The sequence below is a fragment of the Coregonus clupeaformis genome, chromosome 29 (genome assembly GCF_020615455.1).
Source record: "Coregonus clupeaformis isolate EN_2021a chromosome 29, ASM2061545v1, whole genome shotgun sequence".
Taxonomy (NCBI): Eukaryota; Metazoa; Chordata; class Actinopteri; order Salmoniformes; family Salmonidae; genus Coregonus; species Coregonus clupeaformis.
In genome coordinates this window covers 46,846,523-46,868,686 of record NC_059220.1, presented here as the reverse complement: position 1 = coordinate 46,868,686, position 22,164 = coordinate 46,846,523, and positions in this window count along the sequence as shown.

Here is a 22,164-nt window from a genome sequence, read left to right as displayed (position 1 = left end):
ACCCTCTAACCCTCTAACCCTCTAACCCTAACCCCCTAACCCCTAACCCTCTAACCCTAACCCTCTAACCCCCTAACCCTCTAACCCTCTAACCCTAACCCTCTAACCCTAACCCTCTAACCCTCTAACCCTCTAACCCTCTAACCCTCTAACCCTCTAACCCTCTAACCCTAACCTAACCCCCCTAACCCTCTAACCCTAACCCTCTAACCCTCTAACCCTCTAACCCTCTAACCCTCTAACCCTCTAACCCTAACCCTCTAACCCTAACCCTCTAACCCTCTAACCCTCTAACCCTCTAACCCTCTAACCCTCTAACCCTCTAACCTAACCCCTAACCCCCTAACCCTCTAACCCTAACCCTCTAACCCTCTAACCCCCTAACCCTCTAACCCTAACCCTCTAACCCTCTAACCCTCTAACCCTCTAACCCTCTAACCCTAACCCTCTAACCCTAACCCTCTAACCCTCTAACCCTAACCCTCTAACCCCCTAACCCTCTAACCCTCTAACCCTCTAACCCTCTAACCCTAACCCCTAACCCTCTAACCCTCTAACCCCTAACCCCTAACCCTCCTAACCCTCTAACCCTCTAACCCTCTAACCCTCTAACCCTCTAACCCCCTAACCCTCTAACCCTCTAACCCTCTAACCCTAACCCTCTAACCCCCTAACCCTCTAACCCTCTAACCCCCTAACCCTCTAACCCTAACCCTCTAACCCCCTAACCCTCTAACCCCTAACCCTCTAACCCTCTAACCCTCTAACCCTCTAACCCTCTAACCCTCTAACCTCTAACCCTCTAACCCCCTAACCCTCTAACCCCCTAACCCTACCCTAACCCTAACCCTCTAACCCTCTAACCCTCTAACCCTCTAACCCTCTAACCCTCTAACCCCCTAACCCCTAACCCTCTAACCCTCTAACCCTCTAACCCTCTAACCCTCTAACCCTCTAACCCCCTAACCCTCCTAACCCTCTAACCCTCTAACCCTCCTAACCCTCTAACCCTCTAACCCTCTAACCCCCTAACCCTCTAACCCTCTAACCCTCTAACCCCCTAACCCTCTAACCCCCTAACCCTCTAACCCTCTAACCCTCTAACCCTCTAACCCTCTAACCCCCTAACCCTCTAACCCTCTAACCCCTAACCCTCTAACCCTCTAACCCCCTAACCCTCTAACCCTCTAACCCTCTAACCCTCTAACCCTCTAACCCCCTAACCCTCTAACCCTCTAACCCTCTAACCCTCTAACCCTCTAACCCTCTAACCCTCTAACCCTCTAACCCCCTAACCCTCTAACCCCTAACCCTCTAACCCTCTAACCCTCTAACCCTCTAACCCCCTAACCCTCTAACCCTCCTAACCCCCTAACCCTCTAACCCTCTAACCCTCTAACCCTCTAACCCTCCTAACCCTCTAACCCTCTAACCCCTAACCCTCTAACCCTCTAACCCCCTAACCCTCTAACCCCCTAACCCCTAACCCTCTAACCCTAACCCTCTAACCCTCTAACCCTCTAACCCCCTAACCCTCTAACCCTCTAACCCTCCTAACCCCCTAACCCTCTAACCCTCTAACCCCTCTAACCCTAACCCTCTAACCCCTAACCCTCTAACCCTCTAACCCTCTAACCCTAACCCTCTAACCCTCTAACCCCCTAACCCTCTAACCCTCTAACCCTCTAACCCCTAACCCTCTAACCCTCTAACCCTCTAACCCTCTAACCCTAACCCTCTAACCCTCTAACCCTCTAACCCTCTAACCCCTAACCCTCTAACCCCTAACCCTCTAACCCCCTAACCCTCTAACCCTAACCCTCTAACCCTCTAACCCTCTAACCCTCTAACCCTCTAACCCTCCTAACCCTCTAACCCCTAACCCTCTAACCCTCCTAACCCTAACCCTCTAACCCTCTAACCCCTAACCCTCTAACCCTCTAACCCTCTAACCCTCTAACCCTCTAACCCCTAACCCTCTAACCCTCTAACCCTAACCCTCTAACCCTAACCCCCTAACCCCCTAACCCCTAACCCTCTAACCCTAACCCTAACCCTCTAACCCTCTAACCCTCTAACCCCTAACCCTCTAACCCTAACCCTCTAACCCTCTAACCCTAACCCTCTAACCCCTAACCCTCTAACCCTCTAACCCTCTAACCCCTAACCCTCTAACCCCTAACCCTCTAACCCCCTAACCCCCCTAACCCCCTAACCCTCTAACCCTAACCCTCTAACCCTCTAACCCTCTAACCCTCTAACCCCTAACCCTCTAACCCCTAACCCTCTAACCCTCTAACCCCTAACCCTCTAACCCTCTAACCCCTAACCCTCTAACCCTCTAACCCTCTAACCCCCTAACCCTCTAACCCCTCTAACCCTCTAACCCCCTAACCCTCTAACCCCTAACCCCCTAACCCTCTAACCCTAACCCTCTAACCCCCTAACCCTCTAACCCCTAACCCTAACCCCTAACCCTCTAACCCCTAACCCTCTAACCCTCTAACCCTCTAACCCTCTAACCCCTAACCCTCTAACCCTAACCCTCTAACCCCCTAACCCTCTAACCCTCTAACCCTAACCCTAACCCCCTAACCCTCTAACCCCCTAACCCTCTAACCCCCTAACCCTCTAACCCTCTAACCCTCTAACCCTCTAACCCCCTAACCCTCTAACCCTAACCCTCTAACCCTCTAACCCTCTAACCCCCTAACCCTCTAACCCCCTAACCCTCTAACCCCTAACCCTCTAACCCCCTAACCCTCTAACCCCTAACCCTCTAACCCTCTAACCCTCTAACCCCCTAACCCTCTAACCCCCTAACCCTCTAACCCTAACCCTCTAACCCTCTAACCCTCTAACCCTCTAACCCCTAACCCTCTAACCCTCTAACCTCTAACCCTCTAACCCCCTAACCCTCTAACCCTCTAACCCTCTAACCCTCTAACCCTCTAACCCTCTAACCCTAACCCTCTAACCCCTAACCCTCTAACCCCCTAACCCTCTAACCCTCTAACCCTCTAACCCCTAACCCTCTAACCCTCTAACCCTAACCCTCTAACCCTCTAACCCTCTAACCCTAACCCTCTAACCCTAACCCTCTAACCCTCTAACCCTAACCCTCTAACCCTCTAACCCTCTAACCCTCTAACCCCTAACCCTCTAACCCCCTAACCCTCTAACCCTCTAACCCTCTAACCCTAACCCTCTAACCCTCTAACCCTCTAACCCTAACCCTCTAACCCTAACCCTCTAACCCTAACCCTCTAACCCTCTAACCCCCTAACCCTCTAACCCTCTAACCCCCTAACCCTCTAACCCCTAACCCTCTAACCCCTAACCCTCTAACCCTCTAACCCTCTAACCCTCTAACCCTAACCCTCTAACCCTCTAACCCTCTAACCCTCTAACCCTAACCCTCTAACCCCCTAACCCTCTAACCCTCTAACCCCTAACCCTCTAACCCCTAACCCTCTAACCCTAACCCTCTAACCCTCTAACCCTCTAACCCTAACCCTCTAACCCTCTAACCCTCTAACCCTCTAACCCCCTAACCCCCTAACCCTCTAACCCTAACCCTCTAACCCTCTAACCCTCTAACCCTCTAACCCTCTAACCCCCTAACCCTCTAACCCCTAACCCTCTAACCCCCTAACCCTCTAACCCTCTAACCCCCTAACCCTCTAACCCTCTAACCCTCTAACCCTCTAACCTCTAACCCTCTAACCCTCTAACCCTCTAACCCTCTAACCCTCTAACCCCTAACCCTCTAACCCTCTAACCCTCTAACCCTCTAACCCCTAACCCTCTAACCCTCTAACCCTCTAACCTCTAACCCTCTAACCCTCTAACCCTCTAACCCCCTAACCCTCTAACCCTCTAACCCTCTAACCCCTCTAACCCTCTAACCCCCTAACCCTCTAACCCCCTAACCCTCTAACCCTCTAACCCCCTAACCCTCTAACCCTCTAACCCTCTAACCCTCTAACCCCCTAACCCTCTAACCCTCTAACCCTCTAACCCCCTAACCCTCTAACCCCTAACCCTCTAACCCTCTAACCCCCTAACCCTCTAACCCTCTAACCCTCTAACCCCCTAACCCTCTAACCCTCTAACCCTCTAACCCCCTAACCCTCTAACCCTCTAACCCCCTAACCCTCTAACCCTCTAACCCTCTAACCCCCTAACCCTCTAACCCTCTAACCCTCTAACCCTAACCCTCTAACCCCCTAACCCTCTAACCCTCTAACCCCCTAACCCTCTAACCCTCTAACCCTCTAACCCTAACCCTCTAACCCCCTAACCCTCTAACCCTCTAACCCTCTAACCCCCTAACCCTCTAACCCTCTAACCCTCTAACCCTCTAACCTCTAACCCTCTAACCCCCCTAACCCTCTAACCCTCTAACCCCCTAACCCTCTAACCCTAACCCTCTAACCCTCTAACCCTCTAACCCTCTAACCCTAACCCTCTAACCCCTAACCCCTAACCCTCTAACCCTCTAACCCCCTAACCCTCTAACTCTCTAACCCTAACCCCCTAACCCTCTAACCCTCTAACCCTCTAACCCTCTAACCCTCTAACCCTAACCCTCTAACCCTCTAACCCTCTAACCCTCTAACCCTCTAACCCTCTAACCCTAACCCTCTAACCCCCTAACCCTCTAACCCTCTAACCCTCTAACCCTCTAACCCTCTAACCCTCTAACCCTAACCCTCATAACCCCCTAACCCTCTAACCCTCCTAACCCTCTAACCCTCTAACCCTCTAACCCCCTAACCCTCTAACCCCCTAACCCTCTAACCCTCTAACCCCTAACCCTCTAACCCTCTAACCCTCTAACCCTCTAACCCTCTAACCCTCTAACCCTAACCCTCTAACCCCCTAACCCTCTAACCCTCTAACCCTCTAACCCTCTAACCCTCTAACCCTCTAACCCTCTAACCCTAACCCTCTAACCCCCTAACCCTCTAACCCTCTAACCCTCTAACCCTCTAACCCTCTAACCCTCTAACCCCCTAACCCTCTAACCCCCTAACCCTCTAACCCTCTAACCCTCTAACCCTCTAACCCTAACCCTCTAACCTTAACCCCATAACACTCTAACCCCCTAACCCTCTAACCCTCTAACCCTCTAACCCTCTAGCCCTCTAACCCTAACCCTCTAACCTTAACCCCATAACCCTCTAACCCTAACCCTCTAACCTTAACCCTAAAACCCTGTAACCCTAACCTTAAATGGTGTGCAATCTTTTTGTAAATGCCTATTAAATGTTATTTTAACGGCTCGTTAAAATAAAGTGCAACCATACATTTAAATAATGACAATGAACAGAATGTTAATTCGTAGTAGTGGAAGCTTTGCCCTTCAAAACATATTTATTATGAGTTTCAGCTGTGACCTTAGACACTGGGTTACAATAACAGCTGTCAGGTGTAACATGCCATCTATCTAATATACAAAGCTACAAAATGAGAAACCACAAAGGTGTTTAATCTCAAACAAACGAAGAGTGTAAATTACATGCCCGTAAAGAAAGAGAGAGAACTATGCCAGGCATCCAAAGCTTTGCTGTTTTTCTAGCCATATCCGATATGTAGCCTTCCCATGAGTGTAGGAGTCAACTGTAATCTCTTTCTTGCAGATAGATGCAGAATGGAAAGAGACTTCCCTCTTTCTTGTAAGAAGTCTTAATTAGCCGAAGCAGAGGCAATCACCACTTTCCTTTCCTCATTTTGAATGCATCTAGTCTAGAAGGACCCTAGCATCAGCAGACGTTATTTCACAGCAACAAGAGGAACAGGAAATAGAGCTAGCTCCTCCCCTCCACTATGATATTTTAATAGAGCTAGCCCCTCCCCTCCTCTATGATATTTTAATAGAGCTAGCCCCTCCCCTCCTCTATGATATTTTAATAGAGCTAGCCCCTCCCCTCCTCTATGATATTTTAATAGAGCTAGCCCCTCCCCTTCTCTATGATATTTTAATAGAGCTAGCTCCTCCCCTTCTCTATGATATTTTAATAGAGCTAGCCCCTCCCCTTCTCTATGATATTTTAATAGAGCTAGCTCCTCCCCTTCTCTATGATATTTTAATAGAGCTAGCACCTCCCCTCCTCTATGATATTTTAATAGAGCTAGCCCCTCCCCTTCTCTATGATATTTTAATAGAGCTAGCACCTCCCCTCCTCTATGATATTTTAATAGAGCTAGCCCCTCCCCTTCTCTATGATATTTTAATAGAGCTAGCTCCTCCTCTTTTAATTTAATATGCATGCACACCCAGCTACTGTCTTTACCACGTGACTCTGTCCAATTGGTGCTAACCCTGTACCTCACGGATCTACGCTCATCAAAACGTTATTCACGGGCCCTTGTCACTGGCACATAATAAAGACCATTCCATTTCACTCATCCGGCACTAACATATCCCTCACTGGCAGTCTGTCTCGTAATTCTGGGCTGTGAAGGGGGCATATTTCTACCCGGTAAATAAGAAAGTCAAGGACTGAGTTGGAAGGCTAGTGGTGGAATGCTGCTGAGAGCAACTGCGGTGGTGTGCAGTGTTGTTGTATTAAAGAGAAAGTGGGCAGCATTGGAAAAAAGTAGACGTGGATTAAATCAGATGCAGATATTACATTTATATATTTACATTTATTTACAGATATCAGATAATTGATGAATTGGTGACCTGTGACCTTCTGTAAACAACTGATTTCCAAACCCTCTAACCTGTAAAATCTATTCTAAAACATCTTAACATTAGTAGTTGGTGCTTCTATCACAAAATCATCTGTCTCCTAGCTGCCCCACTATATAGCGTTTCCTTTAGCTTCTAAGAATCTGTGTTGCTTGGCCCCTCTCCATGTAATGTATGTTAGACTACTAGACCAGACAGTGGTGATACTGTATGTTACTGTCACAAGCTGGGCTTGAACTCCGGTCTCAGATGTGGAGAGCTGGGGGTAATACCCCTTAGCCACAGAGGAGGTGTAGTAGGACCCAAATGAAACACCCAAGGCAATACTCCAGGCAAGTAGATTTAATGTAAAAACAAAAGTTCTTAGCACTTCAAAAATAGTCCAACAAAAGTTCTTCTCAGAAAGAGGTATACTAACAAAACAGGAGGCAAAACAAAATAACTCCACGAGGGGAGAAAAACAAACCAAAGATAACTTAGAAAACCTTACTTGGAAAGACACGGTGGAACAAAGCAGGAGACACATAGCCAGGACTCAATAACCAAGTGAGAAACAAGGGGAAAACACACAGCTAAAATACACAAGGGGAAACAAGGCACAGGTGACCTGGATCAAACTAATTAGGACACACGAGGAAGAACTAAGGCAGAGGGGAACACAGATGACCTCTAGAGGCCCGGAGACAAACAGGAGGCAGGAAGCTGACAGGACCCCCTCCTCTAGGAACGACTCCTGACGTTCCTTCCAGAACACCCGGCCCCAGGGTGCGAAAATCTCGGATCAAACCTGGGTCCAGGATGTCCCTGGCTGGAACCCAGGAGCGCTCCTCTGGCCCGTAGCCCTCCCAGTCCACCAGATACTGCAGAGAGTTCTGGACCCTCCGGGAGTCCAGTATCCGGCGGACTGTGTAGGCTGGCTGGCCGTCAATGATCCTGGGAGGTGGCGGGGGTCTGCGTGGGGGGCAAAGGAGAAGACAAGACAGGTTTAAGGAGTGAAACATGGAAAGTGGGGTTAACTCTAAGGGAGCGAGGCAGAACCAAACGATACGAAACAGGGTTAACCTTTCTAGCAATGCGGAAAGGGCCGATGTATCTCTGGGAAAGCTTCCTGGATTCGACCCGGAGGGGCAGGTTCTTAGTGGCCAACCAAACTCTTTGACCAGCTCGGAAACTAGGGGCCGTCCGGCGGTGTCGATTAGCCTGACTTTGGTATCTCTGGGAGGTCCGAAGGAGGATACACCTGGCCTTCTTCCAGGTCCGCCTACAGCGTTGGACAAAGCGCTGGGCCGAGGGAACACCAACTTGCGCCTCTTCCTCTGGAAATAATGGAGGGTTGTAACCGAACTGGCATTCGAAGGGGGGACAATCCGGTGGTTGAAGACTGGAGGGTGTTGTGGGCATATTCAGCCCAAATGATATAGGTGGCCCAAGACGTGGGATTACTGGCCGCCATACACACGCAGGGTGGTCTCCAGATCCTGATTAATCCGTTCCGTTTGGCCATTAGACTCTGGATGGAACCCCGACGATAGGCTGGCTGTGGCCCTAATAAGCCTGCAGAAGGCCCCCAAAACCGGGACGAGAGTGGGGACCTCGGTCAGAGACCACGTCCAGGGAATGCCAAATATCCGGAAGACATGGTTCATGAGGAGCTCAGCAGTCTCCTTAGCCGAGGGCAGCTTGGGCAGGGGAATAAACCGGGCAGCCTTAGAGAACCGGTCAACGATCACTAGGATGACGGTGTTGCCCTGGGATGGAGGAAGTCCCGTAACAAAGTCCAGAGAAAGGTGTGACCATGGCCTTCGAGGAATAGGTAAGGGATGGAGCAGTCCCTGGGGTCGCTGGCGTGCCGACTTTCCCTGGTTGCACACCGGGCAGGCCTCAACATAGACCTGCACGTCCTTCCTGATGGACGGCCACCAAAACCGCCGTCGGAGGAATTCCAGTGTGCGAGCACTGCCTGGATGGCATGTCAAGGGCGACTCATGACCCCACTGCAAGACGCGGGCCCGAACAGAGAGAGGCGTACAGGCGACCCGGCAGGACCACCGCCGGATCGGGCTCATGGACAAGGGCTTCTCGTACCCCTCTTTCTAGTTCCCACTGAAGAGGTGCGACGATCCTAGACCTCGGAATAATCGATGCCAAGGGCTTCTCTTGTACCTCGGGAGAATAGGCTCGAGACAGGGCATCCGGCTTGGCGTTCTTGGTGCCAGGTCGGTAAGACAGGAGGAACTGGAATCGATTAAAGAAAAGGGACCATCGTGCTTGCCGAGGGTTCATCCGCTTAGCCTGTTGGAGATATTCCAGGTTCTTGTGGTCTGTGAGAACCTGGAACGGGTGCTGAGCCCCCTCAAGCCAATGGCGCCACTCTTCCAAGGCCAGTTTTACTGCAAGTAACTCTAGATCCCCCCACGTGGTAGTTGCGCTCGGCCTCAGACAGGCGGCGAGACATGAAGGCACAAGGGTGTAATCTCCCATCCTCACCCCCTCTGTGACAGGGACGGCTCCCACCCCCCACCTCTGAGGCGTCCACCTCCACCACGAAAGGTCTTTCTGGGTCAGGAGTCACCAGAATCGGAGCAGACGTGAAGCGGCGCTTGAGATCCTCGAAGGCCCCTGCTGCTTCCGGACCCCAGTGAATCTTGGTCCCTCCTCCCTTGGTAAGCGTCGTCAAGGGGGCTACCACCGAGCTGAAATTCTTGATGAACTTCCGATAGAAGTTAGAAAAGCCAATGAACCGTTGAACCTCCTTGACCGTGGCAGGTGTGGGCCAGCTGCGGACCGCTTCGACCTTCTTGGGATCCATCTCTAGGTGCCCGGGAGTGACAATAAACCCGAGGAAACTGAGTCTGAGAAACATGAAATTCACACTTCTCAGGTTTAACGTAGAGGTGATTGTCCAGGAGCCTCTGGAGAACCCGGCTAACATGCCCCTCATGCTCCTTCAGTGACCTCGAGAAGATGAGGATATCGTCCAGGTACACGAAGACGAACAGATTAAGCATATCCCGGAGAACATCATTAATCAGGGCTTGGAATACTGCGGGGGCATTGGTGAGCCCGAACGGCATCACCCGATATTCATAGTGCCCCGTGGGCGTGTTGAACGCCGTCTTCCATTCGTCACCTTGCCGGATCCGCTGCGAGATGGTAAGCATTGCGGAGATCCAGTTTAGTAAAAATGGAAGCCCCTTGAAGCAGCTCAAAAGCAGTGGCCATGAGAGGAAGAGGGTATCGATTCCGAACCGTGATCTTGTTGAGTCCCCGGTAATCAATACAAGGCCTAAGGCCCCCGTCCTTCTTTTCAACAAAAAAGAAGCCCGCCCCAGCCGGGGAAGTAGAGGCATGGATGAGGCCAGCTGCCAAGGACTCCTTAATGTAGGTGTCCATAGCGGCGTGCTCGGGGGAGGACAAGGAAAAGATCCGACCTCTAGGAGGGCAGCACCCAGGGAGTAGATCAATGGCACAGTCATATGTGCGATGAGGCGGTAGGAAGTAGCCCGGGCCTTGCTGAACACAGCCTTGAACCGATGGTAAACACTGGGGACTAGGGAGACGTCAACAGACTCTTGAAACTGGGTACTAGGGGCTGAGGAACTCTGAAGCATACAGGTGAGTTGGCAAGTGGGACCCCAGCTTAGAATGGTGCCAGTAGACCAGTCGATCTGGGGATTATGTCTGCATAGCCAAGGGTGACCCAGGATTATAGGATACTCGGGAGAGTCAATGAGATAGAAGGTTTCCTCCTGCTGGTGTTGAGAGATGGTAAGTCGCAGGGACTGAGTCGCCTCTGTAACCTTTCCTGGTTCCAGAGGTCTGCCATCTAAGGCTGTAACTGCCTGGGGATGAGGAAGTAGTTGGGTAGGGATCTTAAGTTCCTTAGCCAAGGTTACATCCAGGAAATCACCTGCGGCACCGGAATCGATCATAGCCTGGACCCGATGCTGGTGGCCCTCCCAGGACAGAGTGGCTGGAATAGCCAGGACAGCGTTAGTAGGAGGAGCTCTAATTCTCCCCATCACAGCCCTCCTGTAGCTGGGCGGGGACTGGCGTTTCCAGCTCGGGGCAAGTGGAGGCGGAAGTGGCCGGCAACCCCGCAGTAGAGGCACCGACGGCTCCCTCATGCGACGTTCCCTTTCGTTGGGAGAAAGCCTGGAACGGCCTAACTGCATGCTCTCCGGGGAATCCTGGAGCAGTTCAGGAGCCGGGGAAGCTCTGAATGACGGAGTCCAAACAGGAGAAACAGAGCTGCTCCGAGGAACTTGGGACTGAGACACCTGGCGGCGAGCCGTTCTCCGCTCTCTTAGACGATTGTCCAGGCGGATGGCCAAGGCTATGAGGGACTCGAGATCTCCAGCTGGTTCTCGGGTGGCTAACTCATCTTGAAGGGGCTCAGATAACCCTCCCCTGAAAGCAGACCCTCAGCGCTTCATCATTCCATCCGCTCCTTGCTGCTATGGTCCGAAAATCAATGGCGAAATCTGCCGTGCTTCGGGGCCCTGACGGAGAGACAGTAGGCGCTTGGAAGCCTCCCGCCCACTGACAGGATGATCGAACACCCGCTTGAACTCTTCTACAAATGCAGCGTGGGAGTCACAACAGGCCTCCTGGGACTGCCACACCGCAGAGGCCCAGGCGAGCGCCTTGTCTGAAAGAAGGGTAATGATGTAGGCAATCTTGGAACGGTCTGTGGGAAAACTTGAGGGTTGGAGCTCGAAGGTGAGGGGAGCATTGGGTGAGGAAACCCTGGCAGAGCTTGGATCCCCAGAAAAGGGCTTGGGAGGTGGTAGTCGGGGCTCCGCCAACCGAGAAGGCCTGTCGTCACTGGGAGGTGACCTGGGGAAGGGAGAGGACCAAGGAGGCGTTCAAAGAGCTGGTGAAGGGAACTCATCATTTCGGCCAGGAGTTGAGAATGTCTAGCCATCAGCTCCTCTTGTCGGCTGAGAACGGCTTCATGGCGCTGGAAAGAAGCCTCATGTCGAGTGATCACCGCCAACAGGTCCTGGGAACTGAGTGTTTCTGGGTCCATGATGACTTGGTTATTCTGTCACAAGCTGGGCTTGAACTCCGGTCTCAGATGTGGAGAGCTGGGGGTAATACCCCTTAGCCACAGAGGAGGTGTAGTAGGACCCAAATGAAACACCCAAAGCAATACTCCAGGCAAGTAGATTTAATGTAAAAACAAAAGTTCTTAGCACTTCAAAAATAGTCCAACAAAAGTTCTTCTCAGAAAGAGGTATACTAACAAAACAGGAGGCAAAACAAAATAACTCCACGAGGGGAGAAAAACAAACCAAAGATAACTTAGAAAACCTTACTTGGAAAGACACGGTGGAACAAAGCAGGAGACACATAGCCAGGACTCAATAACCAAGTGAGAAACAAGGGGAAAACACACAGCTAAAATACACAAGGGGAAACAAGGCACAGGTGACCTGGATCAAACTAATTAGGACACACGAGGAAGAACTAAGGCAGAGGGGAACACAGATGACCTCTAGAGGCCCGGAGACAAACAGGAGGCAGGAAGCTGACAGTTACACTACAGACAGTGGTGATACTGTATGTTACACTACTAGACCAGACAGTGGTGATACTGTATGTTACACTACTAGATCAGACAGTGGTGATACTGTATGTTACACTACTAGACCAGACAGTGGTGATACTGTATGTTACACTACTAGACAGTGGTGATACTGTATGTTACACTACTAGATCAGACAGTGGTGATACTGTATGTTACACTACTAGACCAGACAGTGGTGATACTGTATGTTACACTACTAGATCAGACAGTGGTGATACTGTATGTTACACTACTAGACCAGACAGTGGTGATACTGTATGTTACACTACTAGATCAGACAGTAGTGATACTGTATGTTACACTACTAGATCAGACAGTGGTGATACTGTATGTTACACTACAGACAGTGGTGATACTGTATGTTACACTACTAGACCAGACAGTGGTGATACTGTATGTTACACTACTAGACCAGACAGTGGTGATACTGTATGTTACACTACAGACAGTGGTGATACTGTATGTTACACTACTAGATCAGACAGTGGTGATACTGTATGTTACACTACAGACAGTGGTGATACTGTATGTTACACTACTAGATCAGACAGTGGTGATACTGTATGTTACACTACTAGACCAGACAGTGGTGATACTGTATGTTACACTACTAGATCAGACAGTAGTGATACTGTATGTTACACTACTAGATCAGACAGTGGTGATACTGTATGTTACACTACAGACAGTGGTGATACTGTATGTTACACTACTAGATCAGACAGTGGTGATACTGTATGTTACACTACTAGACCAGACAGTGGTGATACTGTATGTTACACTACTAGATCAGACAGTGGTGATACTGTATGTTACACTACTAGACCAGACAGTGGTGATACTGTATGTTACACTACTAGACCAGACAGTGGTGATACTGTATGTTAGACTACTAGATCAGACAGTGGTGATACTGTATGTTACACTACTAGATCAGACAGTGGTGATACTGTATGTTACACTACTAGATCAGACAGTAGTGATACTGTATGTTACACTACTAGACCAGACAGTGGTGATACTGTATGTTACACTACTAGACCAGACAGTGATGATACTGTATGTTACACTACTAGATCAGACAGTAGTGATACTGTATGTTACACTACTAGATCAGACAGTGGTGATACTGTATGTTACACTACTAGACCAGACAGTGGTGATACTGTATGTTACACTACTAGATCAGACAGTGGTGATACTGTATGTTACACTACTAGATCAGACAGTGGTGATACTGTATGTTACACTACTAGATCAGACAGTGGTGATACTGTATGTTACACTACTAGACCAGACAGTGGTGATACTGTATGTTACACTACTAGATCAGACAGTAGTGATACTGTATGTTACACAACTAGACCAGACAGTGGTGATACTGTATGTTACACTACAGACAGTGGTGATACTGTATGTTACACTACTAGATCAGACAGTGGTGATACTGTATGTTACACTACAGACAGTGGTGATACTGTATGTTACACTACTAGACCAGACAGTGGTGATACTGTATGTTACACTACAGACAGTGGTGATACTGTATGTTACACTACTAGATCAGACAGTGGTGATACTGTATGTTACACTACTAGACCAGACAGTGGTGATACTGTATGTTACACTACTAGACCAGACAGTGGTGATACTGTATGTTACACTACTAGATCAGACAGTGGTGATACTGTATGTTACACTACTAGATCAGACAGTGGTGATACTGTATGTTACACTACTAGATCAGACAGTGGTGATACTGTATGTTACACTACTAGATCAGACAGTGGTGATACTGTATGTTACACTACTAGATCAGACAGTGGTGATACTGTATGTTACACTACTAGATCAGACAGTAGTGATACTGTATGTTACACTACTAGATCAGACAGTAGTGATACTGTATGTTACACTACTAGATCAGACAGTAGTGATACTGTATGTTACACTACTAGACCAGACAGTGGTGATACTGTATGTTACACTACTAGACCAGACAGTGGTGATACTGTATGTTACACTACTAGATCAGACAGTGGTGATACTGTATGTTACACTACAGACAGTGGTGATACTGTATGTTACACTACTAGATCAGACAGTGGTGATACTGTATTTTACACTACAGACAGTGGTGATACTGTATGTTACACTACTAGATCAGACAGTGGTGATACTGTATGTTACACTACTAGATCAGACAGTGGTGATACTGTATGTTACACTACTAGATCAGACAGTGGTGATACTGTATGTTACACTACTAGATCAGACAGTGGTGATACTGTATGTTACACTACTAGATCAGACAGTGGTGATACTGTATGTTACACTACTAGATCAGACAGTGGTGATACTGTATGTTACACTACTAGATCAGACAGTGGTGATACTGTATGTTACACTACTAGACCAGACAGTGGTGATACTGTATGTTACACTACTAGACCAGACAGTGGTGATACTGTATGTTAGACTACTAGATCAGACAGTGGTGATACTGTATGTTACACTACTAGATCAGACAGTGGTGATACTGTATGTTACACTACTAGATCAGACAGTGGTGATACTGTATGTTACACTACTAGACCAGACAGTGGTGATACTGTATGTTACACTACTAGACCAGACAGTGGTGATACTGTATGTTACACTACTAGATCAGACAGTGGTGATACTGTATGTTACACTACAGACAGTGGTGATACTGTATGTTACACTACTAGACCAGACAGTGGAGATACTGTATGTTACACTACAGACAGTGGTGATACTGTATGTTACACTACTAGATCAGACAGTGGTGATACTGTATTTTACACTACAGACAGTGGTGATACTGTATGTTACACTACTAGATCAGACAGTGGTGATACTGTATGTTACACTACAGACAGTGGTGATACTGTATGTTACACTACTAGATCAGACAGTGGTGATACTGTATGTTACACTACAGACAGTGGTGATACTGTATGTTACACTACTAGATCAGACAGTGGTGATACTGTATGTTACACTACTAGACCAGACAGTGGTGATACTGTATGTTACACAACTAGATCAGACAGTGGTGATACTGTATGTTACACTACTAGATCAGACAGTGGGTAGCTTGTGTAACATTATTCTTGAGATGCCGGCTACATAAAGGAGCTATACATCCTGGATATTGTTGCCTTAGAGAACATGTCCCACTGTTTGATCTGATCTCACTAACGGTCCTGCCTGAACATTAAATATTTCAAGAGAAATCATTGGCTATGAGCTTGGCTATGTGTAGTGCTGAGAAGCTAATCCACTGGGTCTAAGGAGACTTAGCTAGCTTCACTTGATAACCCCCCCCCCAAAAAAAAAAATAGCTTCCTCAAGAATGTTCTTTCTGAGACCGTCTTACACAGGTAGTATAAAGGCAGACTATCATCCAAGTCTTACAGACAGGGACTCGATGCGTAAAATACGGACAAAACAGCCATTTCTCCAAAAAGTTGTTCAGTGTGTAAAAACCCGCCAATGCCACATCGTTTTAGATTGACTGAAATGGTTATCGAGTGTGCTACAGGATGAGCTTATGTCAAATCTATATTTACTACAGTCTGTTTTTTTAAATTTATTTGACCCTTATTTTACCAGGTAAGTTGACTGAGAACACATTCTCATTTACAGCAACGACCTGGGGAATAGTTACAGGGGAGAGGAAGGGGGGTGAATGAGCCAATTGGAAGCTGGGGATGATTAGGTGACCATGATTGTACGAGGGTCAGAATGGGAATTTAGCCTCGACACCAGGGTTAACACCCCTACTCTTACGATAAGTGCCACAGGATCTTTAGTGACTACAGAGAGTCAGGACACCCGTTTAAAGTCCCATCCGAAAGACGGCAGCCTATACAGGGCAATGTCCCTAATCACTTTCTTTAGACTGAGGAAATAGTGCCTCCTACTGGCCCTCCAACACCACTTCCAGGAGCATCTGGTCTCCCATCCAGGACCAATCAGAGGTAAGCCAGCATCTGGTCTCCCATCCAGGACCAATCAGAGGTAAGCCAGCATCTGGTCTCCCATCCAGGACCAATCAGAGGTAAGCCAGCATCTGGTATCCCATCCAGGACAAACCAGAGGTAAGCCCTCAGTGTTTTTGTGGGGTTGGCTGTTCATGTGTGTGTGTGTGTGTGTGTGTACGTATGTTTGTGCATATGTGTGTGTGTGCGTTTGTGTGTTTTACCGTGCTGAGGGGATATCAAAGCCTTCGATCCACCTACACTGTTACTTCTCCCTGTGTCCTCCGTCCTCCTGCCCAATGCCTCTCACTGAACAGAAACCCTGTGTCCTCTGTCCTCCTGCCCAATACCTCTCACTGAACAGAAACCCTGTGTCCTCTGTCCTCCTGCCCAATGCCTCTCACTGAACAGAAACCCTGTGTCCTCCGTCCTCCTGACCAATGCCTCTCACTGAACAGAAATCACTCACTCTTTACTCTCTGTCTTCCCTGTTGTCTAGTCAAGATGCTGCTGGCTACAGGTTTTACATTCAATGGGCCTCCAGCCTAGAAATAAAGTACAGGGCAGTGGGGACAATGGCCTTGAAATACAGGGGACAATGCTTTCACACCGCAAACTTCCACTCCCAGGGAGAAAATGTGTAATTCAGCAGGGACAATCGTCAAAAGTGAAATAGCATCACGAGTTTGTTCAATGTCCACACTCGTCTCTTTTAAATCAGCCACTGTCACAGTAGAAGCATGGAGCTACAGGAAGAGAGACAGGGAACACACCAAAAAGATAAACATTCAAACTAACTCACAGCATCAAAATGGTTGCATTAGTACATGACAGAACAGGGTGCCAACGACTGTGCATCGTAGCGTTGAGTATGCATAACGATGAAAGCATAGCAGAAACACGTTGCAATTTTAAAACTAGCTTATTTTTCCCATTCCCCCTTCTGATGGAATTGATTGCTTGCTGTTATTAGATATTCTCAGTGCTATTAACCACAGCTGAATGAACTGAGGCGTGTATTCCCTGTGCTTGACTGCTTCGCCGAAATAAACCTTGCGATAATTGCAATAGAAGTGTATGGGGGTGGCAAATTGAGGTTGTGTAGTGCCCTACAGCCTATTTATAGATGTTCAGCGAACTGCTTGAGAGTGGCCTGTGGTGTGTGTGTGTGTGTGTGTGTGTGTGTGTGGGTGTGTGGGGGGTGAAATGAATATGTGATTGTGTGATGAGTGTATGCATGAAGGCCTACAAGGTAACTTTTTCCTGCCTTTTAATTGGTCAGTTGTTGTTTAATGGACAACCATGGCCACAACATACTGTTTATCAGTATGAGTGAAAGCTGAAGTTGTTCCTTTCGAGGTAATAGCTAGTATTTTTTTAATAGCTAGTGATATCCAATTGGTAGTTACAGTCTTGTCCCATCGCTGCAACTCCCGTACGGACTCGGGAGAGGCGAAGGTCGAGAACCATGCATCCTCCGAAACACGACCCTGCCAAGCTGCACTGCTTCTTGACACACTGCTCGCTGAACCCGGAAGCCAGCCGCACCAATGTCTTAACCCGGAAGCCAGCCGCACCAATGTCTTAACCCGGAAGCCAGCCGCACCAATGTGTCGAAAGAAACACTGTACAGCTGGCAAACGAAGTCAGCTTGCAGGCGCCCAGCCCGCCACAAGGAATCGCTAGAGCACAATAGGACAAGGACATCCCGGCCGGCCAAACCCTCCCCTAACCCGGATGATGCTGGGCCAATTGTGCGCCGCCTTATGGGTCTCCCGGTCACGGCCGGCTGTGACACAGCCTGGGATCGAACCCGGGTCAGTAGTGACGCCTTAGACCGCTGCGACACTTCGGGAGGCCGTAATCAGCTAGTTAACACATAGATGGAGTGCTCTGGTCAGATGCATTGCCCTATCGATCTTAAACTCATATGTGTTCTCTGTCCTCAAATACAAAGCTCTCTATTGTATTTACTATGCTTAGTCATATTTAGCTTTATTGATTAACACTATGACACAAAATGAGCATCTCTTTTCACTGAAAATCTTCGTTAACCGAATGAATGAGACGTTGCAAGGCCCGTGACTAGGTGTTGATGAATAGTCACTGCAAAGCCCATGCTTGAGGTCGCCTGACGATAAGAAAATCACCCTTCTGACACCAATGCAGCGGCCTCAGGAAATAGTCTGAATGAGGCTTGTGCTCGAGACAGGAGTTTGATATCATGTCTGAACTACATTCTGCAGATTGCAGTGCTGCTGTATTATAAAAGCCAATTTGTTGACAGATGAGACTTCGTGGGACGGAAACTGTTGTATAACATTATGACTGTGTCACAAATGGCACCCTATAGCCTACGTTCCCTTTCCCTACTATTCCCTATTAGTGCACTGTTTTTGACCAGGGCTCTGGTCGAAAGTAGTGCACTATATAGGGAATAGGGTGCCGTTTGGGATGCAGACCAAATAAGAATTTGTATATCCATGTTGTATTGAATGCAGCTTTATAAAGGAAATTGTTCAGACTCATAAAGGAAATTGTTCAGACTCATAAAGGAAATTGTTCAGACTCATAAAGGAAATTGTTCAGACTCATAAAGGAAATTGTTCAGACTTATAATGGAAATTGTTCAGGTTCCTCTGTGACCTTCACAGGTCTGTGACAGTATCCACCCACACCTCTCTCTCTCTCTCTCTCCACCCACAGTCAACACTGAGACGGCCTGGCTAACACAGATGCCAGCTGGCAACCTAATCACTTTATAGTGCACTACATTTGAACAGAGATCTATGGACCCTGACGCAACCCCAGACAGCTTGAGAAAAAATGTATGGCTACTCATGAAGAACGCAATGCAATCAAGCTTCAAATGGAGAAAATCAAAATCTCATTGAATGTTGTTTTCCCCTTTAAGGTACACTATATATAGAAAAGTATGTGGACACCCCCTTCAAATTAGTGGATTCGGCTATTTCAGCTACACCCATTGGCTGACAGGTGTATGAAATCGAGCGCACAGACTCTGGAGCAGTGGAAATGCGTTCTCTAGAGTGATTAATCACGTTTCACCATCTGGTAGTCCGATGGACGAATCTGGGTTTGGCGGATGCCAGGAGCATGCTACCTGCCAGAGTGCATAGAGCCAACTGTAAAGTTTGGTGGGGGAAGAATAATGGATAATGGTCTGGGGCAGTTTTTTCATGGTTCGGCCTAGGCCCCTTAGTTCCAGTGAAGGGAAATCTTAACGCTACAGCATAAAATGACATTCTAGACGATTCTGTGCTTCCAACTTTGTGGCAACAGTTTGGGGAAGGCCCTTTCAGCATGACAATGCCCCCGTACACAAAGCGAGGTCCATACAGAAATGGTTTGTCGAGATCAGTGTGGAAGAACTTGACTGGCCTGCACAGAGCCCTGACCTCAACCCCATCGAACACCTTTGGGATGAATTGGAATGCCGACAATCGCCCAAAATCAGTGCCCGACCTCACTTATGGGCTACCGAGTGGCGCAGCGGCTAAGGCACTGCATCTCAGTGCTTGAGGCGTCACTACAGACCCCCTGGTTCAATTCCAGGCTGTATCACAACCGGCCGTGATTGGGAGTCCCATAAGGCGGCGCACAATTGGCCCAGCGTCGTCCGGGTTTGGCCGGTGTAGGCCGTTATTGTAAATAAGAATTTGTTCTTAACTGACTTGCCTAGTTAAATAAAGGTAAAATAAAAAAATGCTCTTGTGGCTGAATTGAAGCAAGTCCCCGCAGCAATGTTCCAACATCTAGTGGAAAGCCTTCCCAGAAGAGTGGAGGCTGTTATAGCAGCAAAGGGGGGGCCAACTCCATATTAATGGCCATGATCTTGGAATGAGATGTTTGACAAGCAGGTGTCCACATACTTTTGGTCATGTAGTGTTAACCTTTAACAAATTTTTCCCCTTTAAACCTAAACGGTGTGGGGTTTCTCTTTTGCTAGGGACCTAGAGTATTTAGGGTTACAGACTAATACGTGGAGAGGTTGGATCCAGATTCAACAAGGCAGTTTCCAGACAAACCCTGCACTCCCCGCCTGCTAAACTCTAGCTGATTATGCATGGCTGTCAAATCTATTTATCCTGTGGTTTGAAACCCCCAAATGTACATGAAGTCTACCGGGTTTGTGTTTGGCCCTGGTTGCATCCCAAATGGTACCCTTTTCCCTCTATAGTGCACTACTTTTGACCTGGGGTTTTGACCAGTGTTCTGATCAAAAGTAGAGCACTATGTAAGGAATAGTTTGTAATTTGGGATGCACAATCTGTGTGTTTATTTACCCAGTACAGGACCCCAGTGTGTGTCTTGGGAGTGATAAGAGGTAATCTGTACAATACACATTCTGCTAGAAATCATTAATGCACCAGAGATGGTCAGGCCACATTCATATTTCATTATACCCACTCCATGAGTGGCATCTTCAAGTTACAGGGATTTGAAAGATTCACAAAGAGTGACATATCATCCTTGGTTAGTTCCACTTCCACACAGTTAATGTTCTATCCCCCTAATGCAATGCAAAGCCTCGTGCACAAAATATTCCCAGAAATCATTGTTTAAGGCTCTAATTTCAGTGGCAGGCCTTCCAAATCTTATCTGGGCAGTACTGTTATTTCACATTGCCCTGGGCCACTGCATATTTAAGCAAATCATCTTCAGCCTTTTTTTTCAGAGAGGCAATGTGAATTATATAAAAGCATGAATTGCTCCAACCAAATTAATTTTATCAGCAGCTGGGAGTTGAATGATAGCTGTCACCGGGTAGATTAAACAAAAAAATAAAAAATAAATTGAGGTTCCAATTATTTATTTTCATTTTGTCATTTGCAGTGACACCAGTCCATCATGCCAATTAGATGAGTTTCTACAAGTCCCATAATTTGTGAGAAGTGCCAGGCAGATGCCAGGTTACAAAATGTCCTCAGTGATTTAAATTCTGATGTCTCCATACGTGAACAGAAAATCCAAGTGACCACCTAGGGACACTGCTGTAATAAATGTAAGAGAATAGTCATCGAGATTTGACAGAGTATCTTGGAAAGCAGTACAGTGGCACAAAAATCCCATTAACTTATTGAAAACAGCCAACACATATTTACTTTCCTGTATCTTTACCAGTTTTGTCTCAAGTCTACGAACGAGACATTTGAATCAATCACTTGTGTATCATTATCCATTGTATCAACTGGTCACAGTAATGGGGTACCTGATATTGACATGTTTACCTATCGTGAATAAGCACTAGTATCTCTGTAATACCCAAACTCTCCCTTCATGCTTAGAACCTCATCCATAAAGTAACCTATGTGTAACTGTAGAACCTCAACCATAAAGTGCTGCTTTGCTTTATCTTGGCCAGGTCGCAGTTGTAAATGAGAACTTGTTCTCAACTTGCTTACCTGGTTAAATAAAGGTGAAATAAAAATAATGATAATAAAAAAAAGTAACCTATGAGTACACAGTGGAATGAACAGAGGACAAACAGTGGCCTATTCTTTTCTGTATGTCTCCTGGGTCATGTTCACTAGACATGTCTCCTGGGTCATATTCACATGACATGTCACCTGGGTCATATTCACATGACATGTCTCCTGGGTCATATTCACATGACATGTCTCCTGGGTCATATTTACTAGACATGTCACCTGGGTCATATTCACTAGACATGTCTCCTGGGTCATATTCACTAGACATGTCTCCTGGGTCATATTCACTAGACATGTCTCCTGGGTCATATTCACTAGACATGTCACCTGGGTCATATTCACTAGACATGTCTCCTGGGTCATATTCACTAGACATGTCTCCTGGGTCATATTCACTAGACATGTCTCCTG